The following is a 14,695-nucleotide window of genomic DNA, read 5'->3' as shown; positions in this document are numbered from 1 at the left end:
AAGTAATCCAAAAAGTACCTGTAAAAGCAAACACAAAATACTTGGGGGAAAATACCATCAGGCATCTCATTTACTTCAAAAGTTAAGGTGTTGTATTATTCCATTTTCACACTGCTGATAAAGACTGAGCAATTTACAAAAGAAAGAAGTTTAATTGGACTTACAGTTCCATGTGCCTTGGGAAGCCTCACAATCATGGGGGAAGGCAAGGAGGAGCAAGTAACATCTTACATGGATGGTGGCAGGTAAAAAATGAGAGCTTGTGAAGGGGAACGCCTCTTTTTAAAACCATCAGATCTTGTAAGACTTATTCACTATCATGAGAACAGCACAGGAAAGACTTTCCACCAGGTCCCTCCCACGACACGTGGGAATTCAAGATGAGATCTGGGTGGGGACACTGCTAAACCATATCAGATGTGGTTACAGAACTGGAATTTTTGAAACTACTTTATATCTAAGATAACTACCATAGCATTATCAAATGTAAGAAATCTCAGAACACTATACATATCACATAAGCAATGCCTCTTTTTTCTCCATTCTCCACTTGCCTTTTTAAAAACATCCAGGTGATTTTATAGGGTGAATGTAATAGGACATGAAGATCACTGCTGTCTGTAGTTGGAAACATATCATTCAAATTTATCTGTTCTCTGCTTCAGGAAACATCATTTAAAAGCTACTTGGTAAAACCATTACAGTTTCAAACTTTAAAGTCATTAAGAACAGAGTTTAGAGATTACATCAAATTAAAATCAGCAAGTCAGGCACGGTGGTTCATGCCTATAATCCTAGCACTTTGGGAGGCCAAGGCAGGTGGATCACTTGAGGCCAGGAGTTCAAGACCAACCTGGCCAATATGGCCAAACCCTGTCTCTACTAAAAATACAAAAATTAGCCAGGTGTGGTGGCACACACCTGTAATCCTAGCTACTCAGGAGACTGAGGCAGAGGCAGGAGAACCGCTTGAACCTAGGAATCTGAGGTTGCAGTGAGCCAAGATCATGCCACTGCACTCCAGCCTGGGCAGCAGAGCAAGATTCTGTCTTTAAAAAAAAAAAAAATGACATCAACAAATGGACTAGATGTTACACCTATCATTAAAGCAAAATCCTTCAGAACTGTTTTCCAGACCTTATATAATGCCTCTACAACACAACTGACCAATGACCGTAGATGGAAAACAGTAGTGCTTTGAAGCATCAGCCAGTAAATGCCACCATGGTTTACCATGAGTGAGATGCACAACATACTAAACCACAGTTAATTAAATCAAACCAGTTCTTGCATTGTTACAATACATCCTATATTACTTATTTGGATACTATGCAGCTGTTTTTAAACTTTAAGATCTCCACACCCATCTCCAGTAGACACTATTCTATTTTCATTGATTGACAATGAAATAAATAAGTGGTTACCATTGTTTTCTACTGTAGAGGGGAAAAAAGCACATTTTTGTTTTATGTCTCTATTATCTCTAATTCACAGTAAGTGGTTCTAATAACTATCTCATGAAAGAACTGAAGGAAAATGAAATAACATTGAAAAAAAAAATTTTTTTTTTGAGACGGAATCTCCTCGCTCTGTTGCCCAGGCTGGAGTGCAGTGGTGCATCTCAGCTCACTGCAAGCTCCGCCGCTCGGGTTCACGCCATTCTCCTGCCTCAGCCTTCCAAGTACCTGGGACTACAGGTGCCTGCCACCACGCCCGGCTAATATTTTTTGTATTTTTAGTAGGGACGGGGTTTCACCATGTTAGCCAGGATGGTCTCGATCTCCTGACTTCATGATCTGCCCGCCTCGGCCTCCCAAAGTACTGGGATTACAGGCGGAAATTTTTTATATGGTAGTACTTATTTGTGTAAATTATGTTGAAAAGTACTTCAGTGGATTTAATGTAATGCATCACTTAGTTAAGAAGAAAATAATTGGCAATTCCTCTATGTTGAAACATAAAAACTTGTTTAAATTTTATATATAATATGCAGCCTACTAAATTATTACTTAAAATAGAAACTAGCCTCTAAAAAAATTAAGGCTGAAAACACAGGATTTTGCTATTAAAAATACTTTCCTCTAAACTTACACAACATTCTGTATAATTTGGGTAAATTAATAAATATGATAGGCACACAGAAGAAAAGGTATAGATTTTACTACATTCCATATTGTTAAAATACAGCACACTACTAAGCTGTGGCAAAAGCCAAATATCATCATTACAGAATGACTTTTTGGAATACAAAGATAAATGTAGAATCTAATTTAAAATAAATTTTCAAGGTAAGTTTCTATTAAGCATATTAAGAGTTGATTTTTAATATGACAGCATGGTACTCAATTTCTCACCTGCTGTCAGCTGCTACATTATTACTATAGTCTCTACACATCTGTAGTGACAAAGAAGGTGTTCAATTTCAGCTGAAATAGATGCGGGAACAAGACTTTTTTGGTACCATTGAAGATGCTGATACTTCTAGCAACTTACTACATTTTCTTTCCTCTATACCAACAATTCGTTAATTAAAAATCTACACAGAAATGTTTGTAAAGCACTCTTGTAAAAGTCTGTTATTTTAGGATTACTGAGAAAGTAAGGTGTGTTCTAGATGACCTAATTTTTCTCTAACACTTTCTTCTTTTCATACTCTTCATATTTTTTCATCATTATATTTGAGTCAAGGATTATTTTCTTGGATACTATTAATCATTTTATTCTCCTTCCTGGAACATTCTATTTCTCCCTTTAATTCAATCTTATAAATGTGAATAAATCCCAAATAGGGCATTATTTTGGGAGACTTGTTGCAATTAAATAGAAAATGTATATAGTTTAAAGGTTTTATTAATGCTTGTACATTAAACAATTTTATAAATTATACAAATAATCGATATAATGCAACCTCTACTAATGTGTTATTTTTATTTAAATGTTTATGAACATTTTGACTTAGAAAAATTACAAAGACTTTCATAAAGTTAATAATGTACTAGGAACTCGCGCACACGCACTACCCAACTCTAGCCAGCACAAGACTCTGCTCCCAGCCTGGCCGAACCCGGCCTCGCAGGAGCCCCTTCCCAACCGACTTGTGGAGTGGGCGCGGGGCGGCGGCAAGGCCAAGGTAAAGTGGAATTGCATGGGAAAATCATGGTTGATTACTCAGTCTCTAAAAAGGTAAGGAACAGGAAAATTCAGATTTGAAACATACCTCCTCACCTTCGGTGGGAGGTGTTGGATGCACTTTTGGCTCAATACGGGACAGTGGAGAATGTGGAACAAGTCAACACAGACACAGAAACTGCTGATGTCAACGTCACATATGCAACAAGAGAAGCAGCAAAATAGCCATGAAGAAGCTAAGTGGGCATCAGATTGAGAACTACTCCTTCAAGATTTCCTATACCCTGGATGAAGAGGTGAGCTCCCCTTCACCCCCTCAGCGAGCCCAGGGTGGGGACCACTCTTCCCAGAAGCAAGGCCATGCCCTGGAGACTCTTCTCAGGCCAGACAGATTTCCCGCTGCAGATCCCACCCCCAGTTTTTTGGTGCCATGATTGGAAAGGAGGGCTTGACCATAATGAACATCACTAAGTAGACCCAGTCCCAGCTAGACATCTATAGAAAAGAGAACTCTGGAGCTGAAGAGAAGCCTGTCACCATTCATGCCACCCCAGAGGGGACTTCTGAAGCATGTCACAGCCACACAATTCTTGAAATCATGCAGAAAGAGGCAGATGAGACCAAACCAGCCGAAGAGATTCCTCTGAAAATCATGGCCCACAATGGGCTGGTTGGAAGACTGATTGCAAAAGAAGGCAGAAATGTGAAGAAAATTGAACATGAAACAGGGACCAAGATAACAATCTCCTCCTTGCAGGATTTGAGCATATACAACCCAGAAAGAACCATCACCGTGAAGGGCACAGTAGAGGCCTGTGCCAGTGCTGAGATAGAGATTATGAAGAAGCTGCGTGAGGCCTTTGAAAATGATATGCTGGCTGTTAATACCCACTTCGGATACTTCTCCAGCCTGTACCCTCATCACCAGTTTGGCCCATTCCCGCATCATCACTCTCCAAAGCAGGAGATTGTGAATCTCTTCATCCTAACCCAGGCTGTGGGTACCATCATCGGGAAGAAAGGGGCACACATCAAACAGCTGCCAAGATTCGCCAGAGCCTCCATCAAGGCCCAGGGACGGATCTTCGGGAAACTGAAAGAAGAAAATTCTTTAACCCCAAAGGAGTGAAGCTGGAAGCCCATATCAGAGTGCCCTCTCCCACAGCTGGCCAGGTGACTGGCAAAGGTAGCAAGACCGTGAATGAACCACAGAACTTAACCAGTGCAGAAGTCATTGTGCCTCACGAAAATGAGGAAGTGATCGTCAGAATTATTGGGCACTTCTTTGCTAGCCAGACTGCACAGCACAAGATCAGGGAAACTGTACAACAGGTGAAACAGCAGGAGTAGAAATACCCTCAGGGAGTCGCCTCACAGCGCAGCAAGTGAGGCCTCCCACAGGCACCAGCAAAACAATAGATGAATGGAGGCCTTCTGACACCTGACAAAATGAGACCAAACACAGCCAGCCAGATACGGAGCAAAGTGAAGACCATCTGAGGAATGGGAAGTCTGCGAAGGGGGCCGGGGACTCTGTAGAGGCCCTGAGAATCCCAGGGGCCAAGAAGGGGTGGGGAAGGTCAGCCAGGTTTGCCAGAACCTCCAGGCCCTGCCTCCTGCCTCCCAGGGCTTCTGCAGGCTTCAGCAATCCACTTCACCATCCACTCAGATCTCTCCTTAACTCCCACAACGCTATCCCTTTTGGTTGAAGTAACATAGGTGAACTTCAAAGCCAAACAAAATGCACACCCTTTTTTGTGGCAAATCTCTGTATGTGTGTACATATTAGTAGGGGACATTAAGATATGTGGCCTGTGGGTTACACAGGGTGCCTGCAGCGGTAATATATTTGAGAAATAATATATTAAATAACTAATTCTAATTTTTAATCAACTACTAATTTTTTTTTCTTTTTAAAGAGAAAGCAGGCTTTTCTAGACTTTATAGTCTTTCTTTGGGAGGTTCATGGTGTACAGAAGAGCTTAGAGGCCACCCACACAAAATCCACCCAGGGGGAAATCTCGTCAGAAGGACACTCACAGCAGTTCTGGATCATCTGTGTATGTCAACAGGAGGGATACCATCTCCTTGAAGAGGAAACTGTGTCACTCCTTATGCCTGTCTAGCTTATACATCCATTTCTCTTTGCTTCACGGGTTTTAAACTGGTTTTTTGCATACTGCTATATAATTCTCTCTCTCTCTGTTTATCTCTCCCCACCCTCCCCTCCCCTACTTCTCCATCTCCATTCTTTTGAATTCCCTCATCCCTTCATCTCAATCCCCTATCTACGCACCCCCCGCCCCCCCCCACAGGAAAGCGTATCTGAGTATCCCATCACACAAAAGCAACAAAAAGAACAAGAGTCAATAGTACTTGTCCTAGCATTTTGGAAGAGGAAAACAGGAACCCATCAAACCAACCAATTAACCAAACAAAGAAAAAAATTCCACAATGAAAGAATGTATTTTGTCTTTTCGCATTTTGGTGTATAAGCCATCAGTATGGAGCAAAATACGTTCTTTCTTTAAAAAAAAAACGTGGAGGAAAGTAGCAATTTATACAAGGTTGTTGGCCCAGGGCATTAAATTTACAGATTTTTTAAATGAGAAAAACACACAGAAAAACCTACCTCAGGTGTTTTTTACCTCAGCACCTTTGCTCTTGTGTTTCCCTTAAAGATTTTGTAAAACTGATAGTTGGAGCATTTTTTTAGTTTTTTAATAAAAATGAGTTGAAAAAAAATGAAGGTGACCGTCCAACTGTGCAACAACTGTTCTGAATTATCTTCTGCTAGCCAAGAACCTATATGGCCTTCTTTTAGACAAACCTTGAAAACATTTATTTAAAAAAAAAAAAAAAAAGAAAAGATGACAAAGAAAAACAGAGAGAGAATATCGGAGATGCCCTAAATTTTAATAGGGTATGTGCCATTAGGGCTTTCTGTACTAAACGATGAACATGTACTGGTTTATGTGAACAAGCCATTATACCACCAGACTGCAATGCCAGTTTCCTCTACTGTAAATAGTGTTCTGTGACAAAGAAAACAAAAAAAAAAGAAATATATCCAGCTAACAAGAAAAAAAAATGTACTAGGTTAGTATTTGTGTTAACTGTCAATCTCCTGACCTAATCATTGAACTTGTGAAATCATGATTTCTATACGTGAAACTAACAGCTCTACAATTATTGACAATTATAGTATTTTACTCTGGTGATAAACATTTATACTTTAACTTATTGACAGAACTTTAACACATAAAGCCTATGAGCATATGTTCATTGTCTGTTACATTTAGAATGCTTACCTGTAATTAAAAATAAACACTGAAACATTAACAAAAAGTCCAAATGACATGCCTCATTTATCAAAGTAATGTTAGGCTACTAAATATAATGGTAAGCATTTTCACACACAAATTCAGGAATGCCAGAAATGACACTGAAGTGACAATTCTGCTATTCAACTTCCCAAAGGCCAAGGCCAAAGCTGAAACCAGAGTAGATTTCAGATGAATGCCCAACTTGAATCTGCATTTCTAGTATCCCTAATAAAGTAATAATCCCATTAAAAGTAACAGTAAAACTGTAACAATTTCCATTTATAGAACAGTCATGGTATACCAGACATTCTATATTATTTCACTTACTTCTCACTATACTCCTATAAGGCAAGTACTACCAGTGTTCATCATTCTACAGAGGAGGAAACTGATTTTTAAAGACGTAAAGATACTTCCCTAAATCATATGGTTAACAAATGGTGTGGCCAAGGTTCAAACTTGGGCATTGAGCAGACATTTCTTAGAACTGCAATCTAGTTTTCATACACAATTACAAGTCTTAAATAAGAATCAACATGAGTAAAATAACTTTCAATTAGGCAAGTCAGTATTTTGGAGGGGAACGAGATCTAAAACTTCCTGTGGGATGAGGACTTCTGACCTCAAGGAAAATACAAGCAGTTCTAGAAGGCAGCACTGTGCAGGTCCTTGCTATGTGCAGGAAACCTGGGAGCTTTCAACAATGCCTTTACTACAACAGAGAGTCGTATGGATCGAGTGAGGGACTAAACTTTAACGACTCAAGATATTCACATGAAGAGCTTAAAATGCCTAAATAAAATTCCTACACAAGCATTTATTTACTTTTTTCAGAGCTAAGAATAGGCAAAAAATACAAGCATGTATCATAAGTTCTATTTACTCAACTAAAAACTAAAATTAATATGGCTCTTACAATTCAGTAATAGTTACTTAGAAGCAAAATAACTGGTTAATGAGTTACTACAGAAACACAGAAAATGGGAAAAATAAACTCTAATAATGTAATTAATGTGTGTTTTCTGCAGATGTTACACAATTACTGGTGATATGAAAGAATTCTCCAAGTGACAACATTGTGTGTCTTTAAGTGAGAAGTGAATATATATTTGCATTATGCCTACTGAATGTGGAAACAGGTAAGCAGGAGTAAATTTCCTAAACCATAAGTCAAATTGTATCACTCCTTTGGTTAAAACCCTCCAACGACCTCCCAATGCTATTTGAACAAAATCCAAAATTCTTACTGTGGCTTGCAAGGCTTTAGAATATGACATCTACCAAACTCTCTGACCTCGTTTCCCTGCACTCTTTTTTTTTAATCTCAGAATTCTCTAACCAAAGTGGCCTTCTATCTCTCCTTTAAGCCAAGGTTTTGCCCATAACAAGTCCTTTATATCAGATTTTCGGTTTGCTTAGAAAATTCTTCTTCCATACCTTTGCTCTACATGAGAACAGGGACATGTCTGTTTTGTTCATATCACCCATGCCCAGTCCTAACCCTAGCACATAGTGTCAAACTATTAACACTGACTGAATCAATCAATCAATCAATCAATCCATGAATAATTAGTATCATACCAAAGTCCACCCCCGCCTTCAACTATGAACACATTGCCTGGCTACAAGGAGCATGATTAGTTGACAGTCTTCAGCTGTTAGCTTTTATAAAGTTGACTTCAGCTTTTCAGCCAAGAGCATTCTTCTTATGGAGAAGCCCAGAGCCAATGCCTGAATAATGGTGGTAGAAGGTCCTAGTCATTTCCACTAATGCAGGAATATTACAACAACCTTTGCTCCAGAGGTCCCTAATGGGTTGCCCAGAGACTTTGCAAAATCAGCTTCACAATGTGATGACTCTTTCCATCCAATCTTATTCCCAACCTTTTTCACAGGTGTTGCTCACTAGTATGCAGTTTGCAGTCCTAATTCCATCTCAGGGTCAGCTTTCTGGAGAACCTAACCAGCCCTGTTTCCATTTCAAAAATCACTCCTTATACCTACAAATAACATGTCATTTTTAACAGTGCACAGAAGATTCATTTTATATGAAACATGTGATGAATGAGCTTACTACCACCCTCATCCTCCACTAACATTTACACACACACACACACACACCCTAACCACAAAATGTCAACTCTTCCCTCAAGCCTTCAAATATAATCATCTGCTCTTTTCTTATGGCTTCCTTTTGAACATCCAGCAGTACTTACCACACACTATTATAATTATGTGCTTATATGTCTGTTTCCCTATTAAAGATGGAGCTCCTGCAATCTGTACCTTCTTCACATTAAAAACCCCAGTGCCTTATAATGTACCTGGTACAAGTAGGATGTTCCATCAATTTCTTGATGAAGAAAGGAAACAAACTAAAAGTGAGGTTTAAAAAAAAAAAAAAAAAAAAAAAACACTTTAAAACTATATAGATTACATATATTTTATCTGTGAGACTGGATAACTATGGCCAGCAAATTCAAGCCTCAAACATCCACATTCTAAAAATAAAATAACTTTATTTTTCCTAGTGAATAAAATTATTTTCGTTTTTGAGATACATTCATTAATGTTTAAACTGAAAGTTTCTAGGCTACCTGAAGGTCTATTCATTTTAAATTTTTTTGGACACTTCCTCACAAGTACATATTAGTTACCAAGGAAAAATGAAACACTGGTTTTTACAACTCATTAAATTTCTTTTCAACTTCATATAACCTGTCAGTTCTCAACTGCACTCTCTAGGGACAAAAACCAAGCCAAACATTCCTAGCACATAAGCACAAAATAAAAGTAATCCATGAAAAACACATACAAAAAATAAAGTGTTTATAAGAAAAGCATTTCACAAATTACAAAATTTTAATTTTGAGAATTGCTAAGCCATTCTATTTTCTGAGAACAGTTAAGCCATTTTATTCTTTTAATTCAGTATGTTAAAATGGGCATTACTCCTCCACCTAGTAATCACAGAATAGGTGAACAATTTAGAAATTCAAATATTTGAAAGGAAGGCTAAGCCTCCCATAGGAAATAAAAGTGGAAATGAGTCCAAGAGAGAAAATGGCTTGGTTCCACACCCTTAAAATTGCCTACAGCAATGCATCAAAAAATAAAAATAAGCCCCCTGAGTCTGGGTCAGCAGCATAGTGTTACAACTTAAGCATTGGGTCATCAATGGCAATGGTAGGCTGATTAATGGTTGAGGTAATATATTTACTTACTGTAGTGTGGAACTGTATAACAGTACCACCAACAGTACAAAGAGTTCTTGTGTGGATATCATATACAAAGAAATACTATAACCATCTACTACTTATATTTTAATATGGATATATGAAACAAACCAGAAGTTTAAGAAGTACACACAAATAAACTATATTATAAATCCTAATCATTCAACTTGTTAAAAAATAAAACTGAACTTCATTCAACAGTCTACTAATTATATTTTCCAAAAAAAAGCACCTCATTTTTGCTACTCATTATTAAAATCTGATCCTAATTTTAAAAACCTTCCTAAAATCTAAAAGATAAAAGCAAAAATGTTAATATGGGAAAAGGCAGTTTTTCAAGTAATTGAGCCATTCCCTAAAATATAAACAACAAAATCTTTTATACTTACGGCATTAATAGGTTAAATATAACATTGATTTTTCTTCATATTTAGCAGGCAGCTCCAATGAGTACAATAAACATGTATGAATTCTATTATGTATGTTAATTTTCAGAGTTCTTGAGAAATCGATGTTGAAAATAACCAAGGAACGACACAAGGAGTGGAAGAATTTTACTATATGTGTTCCCAGTGCCTGGTATAGAGATAAACATACAACAGTGTCTATATATGTTTATTGAATACAAAAATTAATATTAGTTCAAGATCAGGTTTTTCTTAATGATAAAATATTTCTTTTTCTCAGTCATATGTGGGAGCTAAAAAAGTTGATATCACGAAGGTGGACAGTAGAATGATGGATACCAGAGGCTGGGAAAAGTGTGTGGATGAGTTGCAGGAGATGAAGAGAAATGGGTCAATGAGTACAAACATACAGTTAGACAGAAGGTGAAAGTTCTAATATTGATGGCAGAGTAGGGAGGCTAATAGCAATGGTGTATATTTTGAAGTAACAGGAAGAAAGAAACTGAAATGTTCTCAACATATAGAAATGATAAATACTCAAGGTCATGGATAGTGCAAATATTCTAACCTGATTATTACCCATTTTATGCATGCAACAAAATATTACATATACCACATAAACATGTAAAATATTATGTATCAATTTTTAAAAATTTATTTACACAGAGAAGATGCTATCAGTACCAAGAGTCTTGCTTTCTGAAGATTATTATATCTATAACATGTAATTTAGGCAAGATTGATATTAAGAATCATTACCTGAAAGGCAATGCCCAAGAATCATAAGAAGTGTCCCTAATTTTGACCCGATATTTGTGCTCTCAGAAATTTTTGCAGGAAAGTAACTTAAAAATATCAACATGCATGAAGATACAAAATGTTGTATCTAAGAACAATAATAAATCACCTACATTTCAAGTGTTAATGAATTTCTTTAAAAAAAGATGTCAGTGGAATAATATTAAATAATTCAATTTAAAAGTATGTAAGGCATATACTATATAACTGGCACAACATGTTAGATAGCATACTCTGGGAACTTAAAAGAAGTACACCTAAAGCAGTCTGAAGGATCTGAAGCTTCAGCTATGTCTTAATGGAAAATAGGTTAAGCACACAAGAAGAAATGGTTATTACAGTAGGCAAGAGGTTGCAGGAAGATGCAGTAGCATGTGCAACAGCAAGCAGGTATGAGAGGCTATATGTTTTGGCTTGAAGTATACTATAAGTAGTTCAGACCATCCTGGCTAACACAGTGAAACCCCGTCTCTACTAAAAATACAAAAAATTAGCTGGACGTGGTGGCAGGAGCCCGTAGTCCCAGCTACTCGGGAGGCTGAGGCAGGAGAATGGCGTGAACCAGGAGGCAGAGCTTGCAGTGAGCTGTGATGGCGCCACTGCACTCCAGCCTGGGCTACAGAGTGAGACTCCATCAAAGACAGAGGGGAGGGGAGGGGGGGGGGAGGGGAGGGGAGGGGAGAGGGAAGGAAAAAGAGGCTTGAGGAAGAAAGTTTCCCACAATGAGTCTAAGAGAAGGTCATGAAATGACCATGTACTAACATGGTCAGAAGTTCCAACTTTATCTTGAGGACAAATGAGAAACCACTGAAGGATACAATCAGAATTCCATTTTAGAAAGATCACTGAGACTGCATTGGAGAGAATGAATTGCAAAGAAAAACAAGAGAGAACTTGGAAAGATACTATTACAACAGTACTATTAGAAACAAAAGCATGGTAACACAAAGTAGAGCCCAGGAAGATTTAGCAGGAAGAAATAACAGAACATTAAAGAGAATCCCTAGGTGTTTTACATAAAACAAGGGGTGAATTGTGATACAATTAGCTATGATTAGAAAATAAGAGTTAAATTTCCTTCTGAATATAGTGAGTGTTAGATGCCTTGGCATATTCAATTAAATTTAACAGTTTCAGGAAGATGTTCTGGGCTACAGCATTAAATGAAGCAGTTGTCAGCGAATACGTTGTAGCTGAAGCAACATAGGAGAAAGAGATTACTCAGTGTACTCTCTTAAGACCAACAATAAAAAGACAAAGGAGAAGAGCCCACAAACCAGAAGAGAGTTCCACGTATATCAAATACAGAGTCAGGAAGTTAGAACTACAAAACATACACTGGACTCAGCATCAAAGCTAACTGGAGAGGCAGCATGTATATAATTCTAAGTCATTTCTCTGTGACAGAAAAGAGGAAGATAAAATGAGACCTTGGGAGGAACTTCGAATCTAAGGAAATTTTCTATTTGTATGCTTTCCACAATGAGAGAGACAATCAGAGTGGTATGTGACCACCATAAAGAGAAATTTTAAAACATAATGTTATGAAAAGAAGAGCATAACATAAAATAGTAAACACATAATAAATAAAACCATGTAAAAATTTATATATGAAGACATGAGTTGGAAGGGAATGTGAAAAATTAAAAACAGTCATGCCATACTTGTATCTTTTTCCTTTTATGATTTCCTTTAATGTTGTCCTATGCTTTAATAATTTAAAAGTGAGTAAAAAGAAAATAACCACTCAATACATCTCCCCACCAAATCCCATCATATGAATATAATTAATTAGCTATAGTCTTATGATTAATAACTTAATGAAAAATAAACCCATTATTCAATCCTAATTTTCTAATAATCATTTCATCTAATCCAAAAATGTGCATTCCTAAAAATTATCTGGCAAACATCTCAGTACTATAAGATTTCCCATGTCTCACTAAACTTGGAAAATATGAGGTAAATGACATGTTAACTTGAACAATCATAAAAATGCTTAGAAAGTAAAAGGTTCATATAATGAAAAAAAACTTAGAAATGTTTCCATATGTTTCTATGAAGTATTCTTTTCCCACTACATGAACACATTCAAGATTTTATTTTTGGCTTTGTTTCAGAAAAAAAAAAAAATCCATCTGCATAGTACAGCACTTACAAGCACATCTCAGTCATGCAACAGTTATGTCACAGCTCATATATCAAATAAAAATCACATTCAAGCCCACACAACCTCACAGACCCAAAGTCTTCCTTTCTATTAAGAGTATTCCTGAGAGACCTCTCATTGCACCTCACTGCTGATGTCACATGACTTTTGTTAGGATGTTAAATTTCGAAGCTAAAATATCAAACAGTTTGGAACACAGTTGTGAATGACCTAAAAAAACAACTTTCACTCATTATAAACTACGAATGTTTCCTTTTCACAGAAGCAGGTGCAGAAGTGGTGGAAAAAACTTACTATACTTCACCATATGTTGTTTTTTAAATAAAGTATTATTTCATTATGTGAATGACAATAATGTTCCCTTTAATATTTAGAATAATCTTAATAGATTCTTTGAATGCATCTCTATTCAATTTAATATATACATATATGAAAATGTTTTGTAGATTAGAAATATTTCATTATCTAGAGCAGTTTTTACAAACTTCATGTATTTGTATACCAACTTTATTACTACCCTATCCATGTATCATTTGTACTATTATTTATTAAAGCAGCAGCAGTTATTACATAGGGACTAAGAGGTCAGACACTGTCAGAGTACATGGATTGATATTCCAGCTCTGCCACTTACTAGATTCATAACTAAGGGCAAGAATGTTTACTTCTCTGTTCTCTAATGTCTCATATTCTCATTTGTACAATGGAAATAATACCTACCTCCCAAAACTGTTGTAAGGACTAAATGACACAACAGATAGCAAGTACGTACAAGAGTGCCTCATATATAATAACCACTCAATAATTATTAATAATACTATTAATATTTTTTCTTTAAATTTACTCATTTTACTATTTTTAGGTTACAATAAATTTATATTATAAGCAAACTTTTATTCCACTATTATCTTAAGCAGTAATATTTGAAATCATGTATGTAAATATGTGGGATATATTTTTCCTAATACACACTAAAATAAATAATTTCTAAAATTAAAGTTTCCCACATACTAATTAAAATCGTCTCCTATGTCAGGCTGAGCACGGTGGCTCACACCTGTAATCCCAGCACTTTGGGAGACCAAGACGGGCAGATCACTTGAGGTCAGGAGTTCGACACCAGCCTGGTGAAACCCCATCTCTACTGAAAATACAAAAAGTAGCTGGTATTAGCCTGGAATCCCAGCTACTTGGGAGGCTGAGGCATGAGAATCACTTGAACCCAGGAGGCAGAGGTTACTGTGAGCCAAGATCATGCCACTGCACTCCAGTCTGGGTGACAGAGTAAGACTCCATCTCAAAAAAATAAAAATAAAATAAAATAAACAAAATAAAATAAAATAAATAAAATAATCTCCTATATCAAAGGCGATATATATACCAATAATGAGCACTTTATAATATGTAATGGCCATCTTTTGTATTAGACATTAACAACTATTTGCCTCATGAAGAAAATTGAGGTATATGTTAACAAAGCACCCATATGGACCATTCAAAGGAAACATGTTAGAAAACAAATAATACAATGTCATACAATGAATAACTGTCATCCTCTTTGAGTTTTTAAAATCCACTGGTTTTTCTTTTAATCCACTAAATTTCTTCTAGTTTTAACTCATTCCTTTC

The 14,695-nt window shown here is 36.7% G+C and overlaps 1 protein-coding gene and 1 pseudogene across 33 annotated transcripts in view; one reads left to right on the top strand and one right to left on the bottom strand.

Annotated features, from left to right (window-relative positions):
- The window catches only part of VPS13B (vacuolar protein sorting 13 homolog B), an 857,597-nt gene that overhangs the window by 634,255 nt on the left and 208,647 nt on the right, over nucleotides 1-14,695 (bottom strand). The gene's annotated exons all lie outside the window — the stretch shown is intronic.
- On the top strand, nucleotides 3,342-4,518 carry LOC102129137 (insulin-like growth factor 2 mRNA-binding protein 2 pseudogene; annotated as a pseudogene).

The sequence above is a fragment of the Macaca fascicularis genome, chromosome 8, assembly GCF_037993035.2.
Source record: "Macaca fascicularis isolate 582-1 chromosome 8, T2T-MFA8v1.1".
In the NCBI taxonomy this organism is placed as follows: Eukaryota; Metazoa; Chordata; class Mammalia; order Primates; family Cercopithecidae; genus Macaca; species Macaca fascicularis.
Note: the sequence above shows the minus strand (reverse complement) of the source record. Positions and strands in the feature narration are given on the sequence as shown.